Source organism: Equus asinus, chromosome 3 (assembly GCF_041296235.1).
Source record: "Equus asinus isolate D_3611 breed Donkey chromosome 3, EquAss-T2T_v2, whole genome shotgun sequence".
NCBI lineage: Eukaryota > Metazoa > Chordata > Mammalia > Perissodactyla > Equidae > Equus > Equus asinus.
In genome coordinates, this window is record NC_091792.1 from 71866721 (window position 1) to 71883787 (window position 17067).

General features: G+C 38.8%; 1 long non-coding RNA gene across 1 annotated transcript in view; it reads left to right on the forward strand.

Annotated features, from left to right (window-relative positions):
* Nucleotides 1–483: 483 nt before the first annotated feature.
* Nucleotides 484–17067, forward strand: part of LOC106821903 (uncharacterized) — a 42489-nt gene continuing 25905 nt past the window's right edge. The window contains exon 1 of the long non-coding RNA XR_011502069.1: nucleotides 484–964. This is a non-coding gene — a long non-coding RNA (uncharacterized lncRNA). The remainder of the gene's footprint in view (nucleotides 965–17067) is intronic.

Genomic DNA, 17067 nt, shown 5'->3' on the forward strand with positions numbered 1-17067 from the left:
TGTATTTTCAATTATCATGTAATGCTGATAATTTGCATATATAATTTATATTTCTATAGTTATTGCTACTCTCCTCTTAGACTAGTGACCATTATTTTGAGCGACAAAAACACAGTGCCTTGAGATTATCTGCCTGTTCATTATATGTGTTAAGTCATTGAATTTTTGCCTTGCATCAATTTTTATTTCATTAATTGATTGCCATTTAGATGATTCGGATGTTTACACATAATTATCAAGTCAAATCTCAGTATGTATTTAGCATTTCTCTCTTCAGTTATGGTTGGAAAATCTGTCCCTAACTTAATATTACAGAAACATATGCAGGTGTATCTCGAGATCGCTTTTACATTTAATTATTCATTCCATTTTGACTATTACAGCTTAGCCTAAAGAATTAAGTAAACATGTATTACTTCACTCCTAGACACCATTTAAACGCGGCTAACAGACACTGAATAAACCAGCTCATCCCCAGAGAGATCAGGAGTTACTTTCCCCATTTGTTGTCGCCAGGCTGCAGCCGCCTGAAGGGATTCACCCAGGGCCCTGCCCTCAGAGCTCACACTCGCCCTGCGCTCTCGCCCCTGGGCCGCCCCGCTGACCCTCCCATGAGGCTCTGTGCGCACAGGCCTCGGAGCCGGCGCCGGGCTGCCATGCTCGGCCTCCTGGGCCTGGTGGCGCCTCTGGACCGCAGCACGCGCACAAGCGGCCCCCTCGCAGGCTCCGTGCCCGTGCACGCGCCCTCGCGTCGCGCTCCTGGTGGAGAGACCTGCGCTCGGAGCCGGGCTCAGGGCGGTTCTCGTGGCTGTTGTTCTACCGGGACTTCCACGCTTCGGCGGCCTTTCTGACGAGCCGCTGCGTCCAGAGATGTTCAGGTTGGAGCGACACTTCCCAGAGGACAGCGGTGACTGCAGATCTTTGGCTTCCATTCCGTTTTCGCGCGGTTCTCCCTCTTTGCAAGGTGAGTGGAACTCATTTGTGGATGTATTTGCACAGGAAGCGGGAATCCTGTGAAGCGAGACAATTCTGAGCCCGACGTGAATCAGGAGGGGTGGTGGCAGAAGCGCTCACAGCGTGGAGGCCCGTAGTAGGGACGCCAGTCCTTAAGGGACTCTCCAGCCTGAAAGGCAGAGGAGGGTGTGTGTCTGTGGGGACACATGGGCAGCGTGTGGCTGGGTGTCTGTGTGTGTGAGAGACGGGAGTGAGCGGTGGGATGCGCCTCCCTGCCGTGGGTGTGGCTGCCAGGCTGTGACAGGTGCACAGCTGTGCTGGGGCGACGGGGATTTGGTTGCATGTCCTTCACCTGTGCTGGTGTGATGGCTGTGTCTCTGTGGCGTCACAGTCTGGTGGCTCTGGGTTCCCTGGTGCTTCCTCCTCTTTTCTCCTCACAGCTACTTGGCTGTAGGAGGGAAGTCGGATGTTGAGCCCTAAAGGAAGATTTACAGCAAGTGGGCACTAAGGTTAGTTCCGGAAAGCCTGGAAAGTTCTGTACTTGGGAGCTTTGAGTGGCAGCTACTGTCTCAGAGCCTTGGAGTTCCCAGAGCTCTGACCCCAGGAACGTGCTGTAAACCTATTCCTGTAGTCCAGGCTCTGTCCTATTTTCCATCTGTTTATGTGTATGAGCAGGGCGGGTGTGGACCTGGAGAGTGCCATGTAAGGAAGTCATTCTGTGCCCCAATAAAAGCCTGGTGCCTCGTGACTTCCTCCTCAGTCCTGCCATCTCCCAAAGAAGAAACTTGATGAGGGGAAATAATTGTTTTACACACAAAAGTCAAAATTGAGGATAGTTTTTTTTTCATAAAATCATTGATTTTAAATTATTGATATAAGAAAAATTTAACAAAATTTTGCAATAATATCTGATTTTTAGTTATCTTCCCAAAAACATTTCCAAATACTGATTGAAATGGAAGAAAATAAGGAATCGTTTTATTTACTCATATCTTTCTTTGCTGCTTCAGGGCACTGAGAGTCTTACTGATGCTCTCACTTTATGAGAAGCTTGATCACATCAGCTTCTTTGGGCAGGTTGTGATTCACAAATGTCTCTTTGATTCTGCTGCATTTCGGTGGGAGGGAAATTTCCTCCTCCTTCTTTTCTAGAAGCTCTTGATTTATGAATTAAAAATGCATTCTCAAGCAAAAGTCCTGATTTTTTTCCCTTTGTTTTGTGACCATTATCAGAGCAAGGCTGATAAGCACAATTTTAATCTAAGAATAATTGTTTCTTTTATAATATCCAATTAGAGGACATGCAATGTTGTTCAGTAAAAATATCTAACATGTTTATATAGGATTACAACGTTATTAAGTTTTTATGTAGATTATATTTCTCCAAGATATTCATGCTTAGTAAGTGATCTTAATAGTCTTAGTTTTACTGATGAAAAAGCCAAGACATTAAAATGTCATGAACTCTAAGAGCAGTTACATGTAGAAAATCTGAGAACAGAACCTATGTCTTAAGTTTCAACTGGATACCATTCCCCAGTTATGAGTGCGTATTTTACACTTGGACCAGTATCATCCTGATTAATAATGCTGTACCTGCCATCATATAGCAGAACCAAATTAATTAACCTGTTCTCTGTTAGATTTTTGTGTTTCTAGTTTTTGGCTGTCAAAAACTAAGTATTGAACATACTCATACATGTATTTCTTTATCTCAGTATTTTCTTAAGAAATGTCTGGAACTAGAATTTGGGGTAGAATAATCAGATTTTTCGTAAGTGCTTATGATATGCCAGAGCATGCCATCTTAGTATTCAGGGTGATAAAAAGACTCAAATGACATAGTTGACACTTTTACCTTCCTTCTGGTAAGTAAAGTAAACCCTGAATAGGAATAGATACATCGAAGGCCACTAGGGAGATTCAGATAATGTGACTTGGTGTTTTATAAGGCAGTGATGTCATTCTGACTGCAGTCACCACTGTCGGGTTGTGATTAAACTCTGATGACTTATGAGAGCACCATGATGGTAAGGAATTTGTGTTGTAAATTTTTACGTTACTTTTTAAGTTGAGATAGATTCATGATCATAAAATTCACTGTTTTCTTTCTTTCTTTTTTTTTTGGTGAGGAAGATTGGCCCTGGGCTAACACCTGTGGCCAGTCTTCCTCTTTTGCTTGGCCCTGAGCTAACATCTGTGCCCGTCTTCCTCTATTGTGTATGTGGGGTGCCACCACAGCATGGCTTGATGAGTGGCGTAGGTCCATGCCTGGGATCCAAACCTGTGAATCTGGGCCAACAAAGCAAAGTGTGCTGAACTTGACCACTACGCCACTGGGCCAGCCCCAAAATTCACCTTGTAAAAATGTACTCAAAAGAAAACATTTTACTATATTCACAAGGTTGTACAAATCAGTACCACTATCTAATTGCAAAACATTTTATCACCTTAGTAAGAAACCCTGGCCTTGTTAGCTGTCACTTCCTATCCCTGGTCCTCCCATACTCTGGAGACCACTAACCCGTCTTCTGTCTCCATGGATTTGCTGACTCTTGAAATTCAGTCTACATGGAATCATGCAATATGTGTCCTTTTATGTCTAGCTCCTTTCACTTGGCATAAGGTTTTCAAAGTTCGTCCATGTGGTAGATAAGCACATCATTCTTTTACTTTATTTTGGAAAGTCTACATGGCATTACATTTGCCATTTTAACCACTTTTCAGTGTACAGTTCTGTGACAGTAAAAGACCTTAGATATGTTGTCAAACTTAATGTATAAAATCATAATCATCTAAACATGATTAATTCTATTATAACCATAAGTTAGAGTGCTATGCAGCCATTCAAAATATTGTCAAAATAAGGAAACTATATATGATAGAATTTAACAAAGAATTTGAGCATTTAAGATTTTTTTTGTTTCTTTTTAAATGCTGTTTTTCTATCTGTTATGATAAACTCTAAGTTTCAATTGGAGAATTTTATCCTTTTACATTTAATGTAATAATTGACGGTTAGATTTAGGTCATCCATTTTACTATATGTTTTCTTTTTTTCCATTTGGCTTTTGTTTCCCTTTCTCTTTTTTTCTTCTTTGGGGTTAATACTATTTATTTAAAATTCCATTTTAACTTGCTTTTTCTATATGTGCCTATTTTTAGTGGTGACTGTATTTAAATATATATATATATGTATATATATGTATTTTTATATATACATATAATTATTCTCTTGGGTCATATTGGCTTTCAACCTTGTATGCATTTCAAGTGTCTATCATTATATTTCAGTTTCTCTTTAGACTGCATTGTGTTCATCACCAATAATTCAGTTTTTATCTGTCACCATACATATGTGCCTTTACCATTTCATCCTGCCTCATCTCTTTTTCCTCTGGTAACCACTAATCTATTCTCATCTATGTGTTTGCTTATATTCCACATAGGAGTGAAATCATACAGTATTTCTTTCTCTGTCTGACTTGTTTTGCTCAAGATCCATGCATGTTGTCTCACATGGGATGAATTTGTCTGTTTTGATGGGTGAGTAGTATTCCATTGTATATATATACAACACCTTCTTATCCATTTGTCCCTTGATGGGCACCTAGGTTGCTTCCACATCTTGCCTATTGTGAATAATGCTGTCGTGAGCATACGGGTGCATGTATCTTTTTGAATTGGTGATTTATGTTCTTTTGATAAATACCCAGTAGCAGAATAGCTGGATCATACAGTATTTCTAAGTTTTTGAGAAATGTCCATACTGTTTTCCATAATGGCTGCACTGGTTTGCATTCCCACCACCAGTTAAAGAGCATTCCCTTTACTCCACATCCCCTCCAACATTTGTTATTTTTTGTCTTGCTAATTATAGCCTTTGACTGGTGTGAGGTGATATCTCATTGTCATTTTGATTTGCATTTCCCTGACGATTAGTGATGTCGAACATCTTTTCATGTGCCTATTGGCCATCTGGATATCTTCTTTGAAAAATGTCTGTTCGTATCCTCTGTCCATTTTTTTGATTGGAATATTCTTTTTTTTTGTTATTGAGTTGTATGAGCTCTATATATTTTGGAAAGTAACGCCTTGTCAGATGTATGATTTGCAAATATTTTCTTCCCATTGGTACGTTGTCTTTTCATTTTGATGATGGTTTCCTTTGCCTTGCAGAGCTCTTTAGTCTGATGTAATCCCATTTCTTTATTTTGTCTTTTGATTCCCTTGCCTGTGGAGACATGGTATTCAGAAAGATACTACTAAGACCTACGTCAAATCTATACTGCCTATATGTTCTTCTAAGAGTTTTATGGTTTCAGGTCTTACATTCAAGTCTTTAATCAATTTAGAGTTAATTTTTGTGTATCATGTGAGACAATGGTCTACATTCATTCTTGTGCATGTGGCTGTCCAATTTTCCCAACACTATTAATTGAAGAGACTTTCCTTTCTTCATTGTGTGTTCTTGGCTTCTTTGTTGAAGATTAGCTGTCCCTTGATGTGTGGTTTTACTTCTGGGCTTTCAATTCTGTTCCATTGATCTGTATATCTGGGTTTTTTATACCAGTACCATGCTGTTTTGACTACTCCAGCTTTGTAGTATATTTTGAGTTCAGGGAGCATGATACATCCAAGTGTTGTTGTTTTTTTTTCCCCTCTGAATTGCTTTGGCTATTTAGTGTCATTTGTTTTTCCATATAAATTTTAAGATTCTTCTCTCTCTTTTCATGAAGAATGTCATTGGTATTCCATTCGGGTTTGCATTAAGTCTGTAGATTGATCTGTAGGTCAATCTGTAGATTGATTTAGGTAATATGGACATTTTAACTGTGTTTATTCTTACAATACATGGGAATGGAATATCTTTCCATTTCTTTGCCTTCTTTGAGTTATTTCATTAATGTCATAGTTTTTGGAGTATATGGCATTCACCTCCTTGGTTAAATTTATTCCAGGTATTTTATTCTTTTTTGTTGCAATTGTAAATGGGAGTATAGTCCTGACTTCTCTTTCTGCTGGCCCATTATTAGTTATAGGAATGCAACTGATTTTGTGTGTGTGAAGAAGACTGGCCTTGAGATAATGTATTTTGCCAATCTTCCTCTTTTCTTTTCTCCCCAAAGCCCCAGTACATAGTTGTATATCCTAGTTGTAAGTCATTCTAGTTCTTCTATTTGGGATGCCACCACAGCATGGCCTGATAAGTGGTGTAAAGGTCCATGCCCAGGATCCAAACTGGCAAACTGCAGGCCCCCGTTATGGAGTGAAATGCAAATGATTTTTGAATGATGATTTTGTACTCTGCAGCTTTACTATATTCGTTGATTATTTCTAATAGATTTTTGTTAGATTCTTTACAGTTTTCTCTATATAGAATCATGTCAACCACAAATAGTGACAGTTTTAATTCTTCCTTTCCTTTTTAGATACATATTATTTCTTTTTCTTGCCTTACTTGTTTGGCTAAAATTTCCAGTACTATGTTGAAGAAGAGTGGCAAGAGTGGGCACCCTTGTCTTGCTCCTGTTCTCAGAGAAGTGGCTTTCACCTTTTCACCATTGTGTATGATGTTGGCGGTGGGTTGGTGATATATGGCCTTTGTAATGTTGAGGTACTTTCCCTCTATACCCATTTTATTGAGAGTTTTTATCATAAATGGATATTGGAAATTGTCAGATGTTTTCTCTCCATCTGTTGAGATGATCATGTGATTTTCATTCTTCATTTTGTTAATGTGGTACATCACATTGATGGATATGCTAATGTTGAACCATTTCTGCACCCCTACAGTAAATCCCACCTGATCGTGGTGTATGATCCAATTAATGTATTATTGGATTCAATTTCCTAATATTTTGTTGAGTACTTTTGCATCTATGTTCATCAATGATATTGGCCTGTAATTTTCCTTTTTTGTGTCGTCCTTGTCTGGTTTTCATATCAGGATAATGTTTGCCTCAGCAAATGAATTCAGAAGTGTCCCATCCTCCCAATTTTTCAGAATAGTTTGAGAAGCATAGGAATTAAATCTTCTTTGAATGTTTTGTAGACTTCACCAGAGAAGTTGTATGGTCCTGAACTTTTTCTTTGGGAGACTTTTGATAACAGTTTCAATCTCTTTGCTTGTGATTGGTGTTTTCAGATTCTTTATTTCTTCGTGATTCAGTTTTGGGAGGTCGTATGGTTCTAAGAATTTATCCATTTCTTCCAGGCTATTCAGTCTGTTGACATATAGTGTTTCATAGTATCTTTTGTAATCCAATGTGTTTCTGCAGCGTCCATTGTAATTACTGCTCTTTAATTTCTGATTGTATTTATTCGAGTCTTCTCTCTTTTTTTCTGAATCTGGCTGAGAAATTGTAAATTTTGTTTATCTTCTCAGATAACTGCTTCTTAGTTTCATTGATCCTTTCTATTGTTTTTCTACTTTCTGTTTCATTTATTTCTGCTCTGATTTCATTATTTCCTTCCTTCTCCTGACTGTGGGCTTTGTTTGTTCTTTTTCTAGGTCTTCCAGGTATAGTGAGGCTGGTATATTTGAGACCCCACTGGCTTTCTGTTGGCTCCCATAGGCTTGGGTGCTGCTGCCCCATGCATGACCGATGATGCTTGTCCTGGGTTGTCTGAAGGTGCTGCTTGCACTGCTGCCAGGGGTGCTGGGTTCACAGGTGTCACTATCCCTGCCAGGGACCTGGAGAACTATATGTATCTCCTGCTGCTGCTGAGCTGGTGTTGGGGGGTGCCACCAGTGGGGGCTGGGTCATCAGTTCTGCTGTAGTCCCTGAAGCCTCTGGTCACAGGTTCCACCTGCCAGTGCTGGGGCAAAGGGGCTATTTGTTCTGCCCCCACTCCATTTGCTCACAGTTGTGTGGGCCAGGCCACCTCCACTGTGCCAGCAGTCACACAGGCCAGGCCGCCACCATCCGTGCTCCACCGGCAGTCATGTGAGCTGGGCTGTCCTCACCACTTGTGCAAGCCACTGTGTGAGGATCCACAACCTGGATTGCTGCCACTCAGGGAGGGTGGTGGGGGCTTCTCCCCTAGTTCCACTGCTTACTGGGGGTTGAGTCCACCCACCTTCAGATGTATAGATGCATGGATCTCTTAGGCATCCTCTAGTGCTGTATAGGAAATCCTCTCTTGGTCAGTGCATGTCCATTTGGCTGTAACTTAGAGGGGAGAGACAAGGGGGAAAATTCCACCATGATGCTGATGTCACTCATGTTGTGTCACTTTTTTTGAACTTTCCAAAAAACCAATTTAAAAAAAATTATTGTGGTCTAAATAGTTTATAACATTGTGAAATTTCAGTTGTGCATCAGTATTTATCAAACACCATGTCAATGTGCCACCGTACCCCTTGTACCCACTCTCCTGCTGCCACAGTAACCACTAAATTGTTCTCTTTGTCCATAAGTTTGTTTATATTCCACATACGAGTGAAATCATATGGTCTTTTCTCTCTCTGTGTGGCTTATTTCTCTCAACATGATGCCCTCAAGTTCCATCCATGTGGTTGTGAATGAGACAATTATGTCCTTTTTATGGCAGAGTAGTATTCCATTGTATATATACACCACATCATCTTTATCCAATCATCAGTCATTGGGCACTTGGGTTGCTTTGACATCTTGGCTATTGTGAATAATGCTGCAGTGAACATAGGGGTGCATACGTCTCTTTGTATTGTTGATTTCAAGGTCTTTGGCTAAATACCCACTAGTGGGATAGCCTGGTCATATGGTAATTCTATTTTTAATTTTTTGAGAAATCTCCATACTGTTTTCCAAAGTGGCTGCACCAGTTTGCATTCCAACCTGCAGTAGATGAGGGTTCCCTTTTCTCCACAACCTCGCCAACATTTGTTATTTTTTTGTCTTGGGGATTGTAACTGTTCTAACAGGCGTAAGATGATATCTAACTGTAGCTTTGATTTGTATCTCCCTGATGATTAGTGATGTTTAGCACCTTGTCATCTGCCTATTGACCATATGTATATCTTCCTTGGAAAAATGCCTGTTTGTATCCTCTGCCCACTTATTGATTGGGTCATTTACTCTTTCATAGTTCAGTTGTGTGAGCTCTTTATATATTAGGGAGATTAACCCCTTATAGCATGTATGATTTGCAAATATTTTCTCTCAGTTCCTGGATTGTTTTTTCATTTTGATCTTGGTTTCTTTTGCCTTCCAGAAGCTCTTTAGTCTGATCAAGTCGTGGCCACTTGTTTATTGTTTCTTTTTTTTCCCTTGTCTGAGTGGACACTATGTTTGTAAAGATCCTTTCAAGGCTGATGACAAAGAGTGTACTGCCTATATTTTCTTCCAGAAGTTTTATAATTTCTGGTCTTACACTGAAGTCTTTGATCCATTTTTGTTCTATTTTTGTCTATGGAGAAAGATAATGGTCTACTTTCATTATTTTAGATGTGGCTCCTTAGTTTTCTCAGCACCACTTAATGAAGAGCCTTTCCTTACTCCATTCTATGCTCTTGGTTCCTTTATTTTTTATTTACTTATTTGTTTTTGAGGAAAATTAGCCCTGAGCTAAAGTCTGCTGTCAATTCTCCTCTTTTTGCTGAGGAAGAACGGCACTGAGCTAACATCTGTGCCCATCCTCCTCTACTTTATATGTGGGATGCCTACCACAGCATGGCGTGCCAAGTGGTGCCATGTGCACACCCAGGATCCAAACTGGCCAACCCTGGGCCACCAAAGAGGAATGTGCAAACTTAACCACGGCACCACCAGGCCAGCTTCCTTTGTTGAGGATTAGCTGTCCATATATGTGTGGTTTTATTTCAGGGCTTTCAATTCTGTTCCATTGATCTGTGCACCTGGTTTTGTACCAGTACCATGCTGTTTTGATTACTGTAGCTTTGTAGTATGTTTTGAAGTCAGGGATTCTGATACCTCCTGTTTTCCTCCTTTTTCTCAGTATTGCTTTAGCAATTTGGGTCTTTTGTTGACCCATATGAATTTTAGGATTCTTTGTTCTAATTCTGTAAAGAATGTCACTGGGATTCTGATTTGGATATCATTGAATCTGTAAATTGCTTTAGGTAGAACAGACATTTTAACTATGTTTATTCTTCCAATCCATGTACATGGAATGTCTTTCCATCTCCTTATGTCATCATCCAATTCTCTCAGAAAGGCCTTTTAATTTTTATTGTATAGGTCTTTCACTTCCTGAGTTAAATTCACCCCAATGTATTGTATTCTTTTTGTAGCGATTGTGAATGGTATTGTGTTCTTGAGTTCTTTTCTGTTAGTTCGTTATTAGAATATAGAAATGCTACTGATTTATGCAAGGTAATGTTATACGCTGAAACTTTGATGTAGTTATTGATTACTTCTAAGAGTTTTCCAATGGATTCTTTGGGGTTTTCTATATATAAGATCATGTCATCTGCAAAGAGCGAGAGTTTCACTTCTTCCCTCCCTATTTGGATTCATTTTATTCCTTTTTCTTGCCTGATTGCTCTGGCCAGGACCTCCAGTACTATGTTAAAATAAGAGTGGTGATAGAGGGCATTCTTGTCTTATTCCTCATTTCAGGGGGATGGTGCTCAGTTTTTGCCCATTGAGTGGGTTTGTCATATATGGCCTCTATTATGTTGAGGTAGTTTCCTTCAATGCCCATTTTGTTCAGAGTTTTTATCGTAAATGACTGTTGAATCTTGTCCAGTGCTTTCTGTGTATGTATTGAGATGATCATGTGGTTTTTATTCCTCAGTTCGTAGATGTGGTGTATCACGTTGATTGATTTGTGGATGTTGAACCATCCCTGTGTTCCTGGTATGAATCCCACTTGATCATGCTGTATGATCCTTTTGATGAATTGCTGAATTCTGGTTGCCAAACTTTTGTTTATAATTTTTGCATCGATGTTCATCAGCAATATCGGCCTGTAGTTCTCTTTTTTTGTGGTGTCCTTTTCAGGCTTTGGTATCAGCGTGATGTTGGCCTCTTAGAATGTGTTAGGAAGTGTTCCATCCTCCATAATTTTTTGGAATAGCTTGAAAAGGATAGGTATTAAGTCCTCTCTGAAATTTTGGTAGAATTCCCCAGGAAAACCATCTGGTTCTGGGGTTTTATTCTTTGGTATGTTTTTGATTGCTGTTTCAATCTCTTTCCTTGTGATTGCTCTGTTCAAATTGTCTGCTTCTTCTTGAGTGAGCTTTGGGAGATTGTACGAGTCTAAAAATTTATCCATTTTCTCTAGGTTATCCATTTTGTTGGCATACAATTTTTCGTAGTAGTCTCTTATAATCCTTTGTATTTCTGTGGAGTCTGTTGTTATTTCTCTTAGATTTCTGATTTTGTTTATTTGAGCTTTCTCCCTTTTTTTCTTTGTAAGTCTGGCTAGGGGTTTGTCAATTTTATTTGTCTTCTCAAAGAACCAACTCTTTGTTTCATTGATCCTTTCTACTGCCTTTTTCATTTCAATAGCATTTGTCTCTGCTCTGATTTTTATTATTTCTCTCCTTCTGCTGACTTTGGGCTGTGTTTGTTCTTCTTTCTCTAATTTGGTTAGGTGTAGTTTAAGATTGCTTATTTGGGATTTTTCTTCTCTGTTAAGATGTGTCTGTATTGTGATGAATTTTCCTCTTAATACAGCTTTTGCTGTATCCCATATGAGTTGGCATGGCATGTTATTATTTTCATTTGTCTCCAGGTATTTTTTTATTTCTTCTTTAATTTCTTCAATGATCCATTGATTGTTCAGTAGCATATTGTTTAGTCTCCACATCCTTGTGCCTTTCTCAGGTTTTTTCTTGTAATTAATTTCTAGCCTTATATCATTATGACTGGAGAAGATGCTTGTTATTATTTCAATTTTTTAAAATTTGTAGAGGCTTGCCTTGTTTCCCAACATATGGTCTATACTTGAGAATGTTACACGCGCACTTGAGAAGAATGTGTATTCTGCTGTTTTTGCATGAAGTGTTCTATATATGTCTATTAAGTCCAATTGTTTTAGTTTTTCATTTAGCTCCACTATTTCCCTGTTGATTTTCTGTCTGGATGATCTGTCCATTGATGTGAGTGGGGTGTTGAGGTCTCCTACTATTATTGTGTTGTTTTTAACATCTTCCTTTAGGTCTGTTAATAATTGCTTTATGAACTTTGGTGCTCCTATGTTGGGTGGGTAGATATTTATAAGCATTTTTTCTTCTTGATGAAGTGCCCCTTTGATCATTATATATTGCCCCTCTGTGTCTCTCTTTACCTGCCTTATTTTGAAATCTGTTTTGTCTGATATAAGTACTGCAACACCTGCTTTCTTTTGTTTGCTATTAGCTTGAAGTATTGTCTTCCACCCCTTCACTCTGAGCCTGTGTTTGTCCTTGGGTCTGAAGTGTGTTTCCTGGAGGCAACTAAGTGTTGGATCTTGTTCTTTAGTCCATTTTGCCACTTTGTGTCTTTTTATTGGAGAGTTCAATCCGTTTATATTGAGGGTGATTATTGATGCATATGGACTTAATGCTGTCATTCTGTTGCTCGTTATCTGGTTTTCCTGCATTACCTTTGTTTCTCGTCCTGTGTGTTTTAGCCTACCCATTGACTTCTGCAATTTCTTATGCTGGGTTTCTTAGATTTTTCCTTATTTATATTTTGTGGCTCTGTTCTGTTGTTTAGTTTAGTGGCTACCCTCAAATTTGTATTTAGAGTCTCATGTATAATATAGTCTTTTCTCTGGTGGTCTCGTACTTACTTGGCCTAGACTGATTTAGTCCCTTTCGTCTTCCCCTCCTAAATTATTATTTTCATCTCTTATTCCAACTCGTGTTATGAGTTTGTAGACAGAGTGATAAGATCCTCTTTACTTTGGTGGTTTCCTTACCTTTATCCTAATGCTATAGTTGAATATTTGCTATCCTATTCTGGTTCTATCTGTCTCCCTACTCTGTGGTTTGTGACCCCTTTCTCCCTTTGTTTCTTTTTTCAGGTATGAGAGCCTTCTTGAGGATTTCTTGTAGTGGAGGACTTTTGGTTACAAATTCCCTTAACTTTGGTTTGTCTGGAAAAGATTTAATTTCTCCCTCATATCTGAAGGATATTTTTGCTGGATAGAGTATTCTTGGCTGAAGATTTTTATCTTTTAAAGTTTTGAATATGTCACTCCATTCTCTCCTACCTTGTAAGGTTTCTGTACAGAAATCCCCTGAAAGTCTGATAGGAGTTCTTTTGTAGGTTATTTTCTTCTGGCTTGCTGCCCTGAGTATTCTTTCTTTTTCATTTTTGTCATTTTTATTACTATATGCCTTGCAGTAGGTCTTTCTACATTGTCAAATCTAGGAGATCTGAAAGCTTCCTCCAGACACATTTCTCCCTCAATCCCTAGATTTGGGAAGTTCTCTTCTCTAATTTCATTAAGCACCTTTCTGCTCCATTGTCCTTTTCCATGCCCTCAGGAATTCCGATGATTCTTAAATTCGTTCTCCTCATTGAATCTGCTATCTCTCTGATATTTTCCTCATTCTTTTTAATCCTTAGTTCTCTTTATTTCTCTGTCTGGAGCCGTTCAGCCTATCTATCTTCGATTATGCTAATTTGCTTCTATATGGTGTCTACATGGGCATTCAGGGAATCCGTATTCTTTTTTATCTTATCCGTTGTGTTTTTCATCTCTAGTATTTCTGTTTGATTCTTCTTTATAGTTTCAATCTCTTTTGTGAAGTAACTTCAGAACTCATTGACTTGTTTCTCTTTCTTTCCCTCTAACTCATTGAGCTTTTTGATGATAGCTACTCTGAACTCATTTTCACTTAGTTTACCTATTTCCAAGTCCTCAGGACTTAATTCTGTGTTTTTATTGTTTTCCTTCTGTTCTGGAGCTTTTATAAATTGCTGGATGTTAGAGGAGCAGTTTTGCGCATGATGGTAGTATTTGTTTGCAGTTACAGGCTGTCACCACTAGATGGGGGTCGAGAGCCGCACAGTCTGAGCTCTCCGCCTTCAGGCAAGATGGCGGAACCCAGAGCAGGTTGGGGAGGAGGGCCCCTTTCTCTCGCGTGCAGATCTGGATTCTGATCAGCTCTCATTCTCTGGTCTCCAGGTGCCCTGGCTTGATGGTGTCCCCATGCATGGAAGCTTTCCCCTGTCAGCAGGTTTCCACTATACCAGTGGTGGGAGTCCTGGACAATCCTCGGTTGCGCGGCCCCTTCCCCGCTCCTTCTCTCACCTGTGGCAGCGATCCCAGTGTCTAGAGGAGGGAGCGACGTTCTCTCCTACCCCGTTCCAGCTCCTCCAAGGCCGTCTGCAGCATCTCTGCCCTCCGTGTTCTTGTTTCTGTAGTTCTCTGATGGTCTGGCATTAGGATTATTGGCTGAAGTTCAGTTTTTCCAATCCTTTGTTGTAGTTTGGAGGGGAGAGAGTCCCAGGTCAGCTCACCCTGCCATTTTGCTCTGCCCGCTCTGTGTCTTCTCTTTTCTTGATCATTTCCTTCCTTCTGTTTGCTTTTGTTTTTTTTTTTCCTCTTCTTTTATATCTTCTTAAGGTGAACAATTAGCTATTTACTTAAAATGATTTTTGCTAATATAGGTGTTACACCTATAAATTTTCCTCTGCATCCTTGTTTACTTATCAGTTGTGGGATGTTGCTTTTGTTTCATTCATTCAAATTATTTTTAGTTTCCATTGTGATTTCTTCTTTGACATACGGGTGGTTTAGAAGCATGTAGTTTAATTTCCAAACTTTGAGATTTTCCCACATTTCTTTCTGTTGATTTTTAATTCAATTATATTGTGATAGGGGAACTTTACATTATTTCAGTTCTTGTAATATATTGAGTCATTTTATAGCCTAGCATATGGTCTGTGCCTCTATTCTATACATGTGACACCATTCAAATTAGCAGATGAGATTGTTCATATTCATTTTTTAATCTAGTTTTTCTCTCCATTATTGGGAATACTGTTTGACAGTTAAAAAATTATTGACTCTGCTATAATTTCATTCATTCCGGCTGCTCTGTAAATACATCTTTGCTCTTTAATCACACACCCATCCTTGGGTTATTTTGTGGTGGAGTATCTCCTTGGCTCCTGCATCACTCAGAGCTTCTCCAGTGCCTGGTGCCAGCAGCTCACACTAATCAGTTTCCATGTGTGTCTTCCATTGAGCAGTTTCACAGTTAAGTATCTCTGGTGAGATGTCCCTTGGACAGCTTTACGCAGCACACTAGGGGGTGGGCTTCTTGAACATCCATTACCACAGCTTACTCGCACTGTCCTTTCAGTAAGTAAATGCCTTGCCCTCTCCCACAAGGTCTGGATCTCATTCCTGTCAAGTGGATCTTCCAGGGGCCCTCAATCTCAGCCCTGTTTAGTGTTCCTTATATGTCTAGTCTTATATTCTGTAGCGTTCTGTTTACTTACTTGCTAATCTCTCATTATTCTAATTTCCTTATTAAGTATTAATTAATAGTCATTTATATTAACAGTTTCCTGTTCAATTTACTGTGAGGTTTCTCTTTCTTCATTGGACCCAGACTGAGAATGGCATATTAAAGACCCCAGCCATTGTTGAGAATTTGTTTATATCTTAATTCTGTCAGACTTTCTTCATGTATTTTGTTGCTCAGTTGTCAAATATGTTTATGTTTATAATTGTTAAATATTTATGTAAGTTTCCTTTTTCCTTCTTATAAAATATTCCTTTTTCTCTCTAGTGACGTTTTTGACCTCAAAGAGTATTTTGCCTGATATTGATATAGCCACTTCAGCTATTTTGTTACTATTTGCATGGTGTAATTTACTATGATTTTACTTTGAACCTGTTTGTCTATTTGAATCTAAAGTGTGTCTCTTGTAAACAGCATACAGTTGTATGTTGTTGTGTTTCAAGATTGACAATCTTTGTTTTTTTTCCCCTGAGCATGATTGGCCCTGAGCTAACATCTGTTGGCAGTCTTCCTCTTTTTGCCTGAGGAAGATTGTTGCTGAGCTAACATCTGTGCCAATCTTTCTCTGCTTTATTGGGATGCAGCTGCAGTGTGGCCTGATGAGAGCTGATAGGTCCCACCTGAGATCAGAACCTGCAAACCCTGGGTTATGGAAGCAGAGCACATGAACTTAACCACTATGCCACAGAGCTGGCCCCAACCATCTCTGCTTTCAATTGGAGTTCATACATTTCAAATTTAATTCAATTATCGATATAGTTAACTTTATATCTCCCATTTTGCTGTTTCCTATGTTTTATGTGCTTTTGTGCCCTTTTTGCTGCTTTTTTATGTTAAATATATTTTTTTCCAGAGAAACATTTTACTGGTTCTCTTAATATCCTGAATTATTTTTTTAGTAGTTATTCAAGGTAAGACAATATACATCTTAACATAATACTCTTCAGATTAATATTAATTTACTTCCAGTAAGGTTTAGAAACTGTTTCAATATAGCTCCATTCCTCCCTGCCTTTGTCCCATTTTCATATATATATTACATCTTTATATAGGTCCAACAATACAGTTTTATCATTGTTTTGTGCAATCATCTTTAGAATCAATTAAAAGAAAGCAAAAAATGCATTTTCAATGTCATCTGGCCTCCATTGTTTCTGAAGAGAAGTCAGCTTCAGTTACTTGTGGTTCCCTTGTACATAATGAGTCCTCTTTCTCTTGCTTACTGCAAGATTTTCTACTTGTCTTCGGCCTTCAGAAGCTTGACTATGATGTGTTAATATGTGAATTTCCTTTTGTTTGTCCTACTTGAAGTTTGTTGACCTTCTTGGATTTGTAGATTGGTTTTTCCTCATTTGGGGAAATGTTGGGCCATTATTTCTTCAAAGAACTTTTCTGCCCTTTTCTCTACTCTCCTTCAAAGTAACTATTATACTCCTGGAACTTGAGTCCCCTGTATTCTTGCTATGCTTGATTGTTTTCCCAGCAGGTTGTGACATTCTGTTAATTTTTATTCCTTTTATCTTTGTTTCTTCAGACTGAAAATCTCCGTTGACCTATCAGCAGGGTCACAAAATCTTCCTTCTCACAACTCAATTTGCTGTTGAGCTTGTCTTTGGAACTTTTCATTTCAGGTATTCAACACTTTATGTCTTGAATTTCTATTATGTTCTTTTTAAAAAGTAATCTCTCTTTAT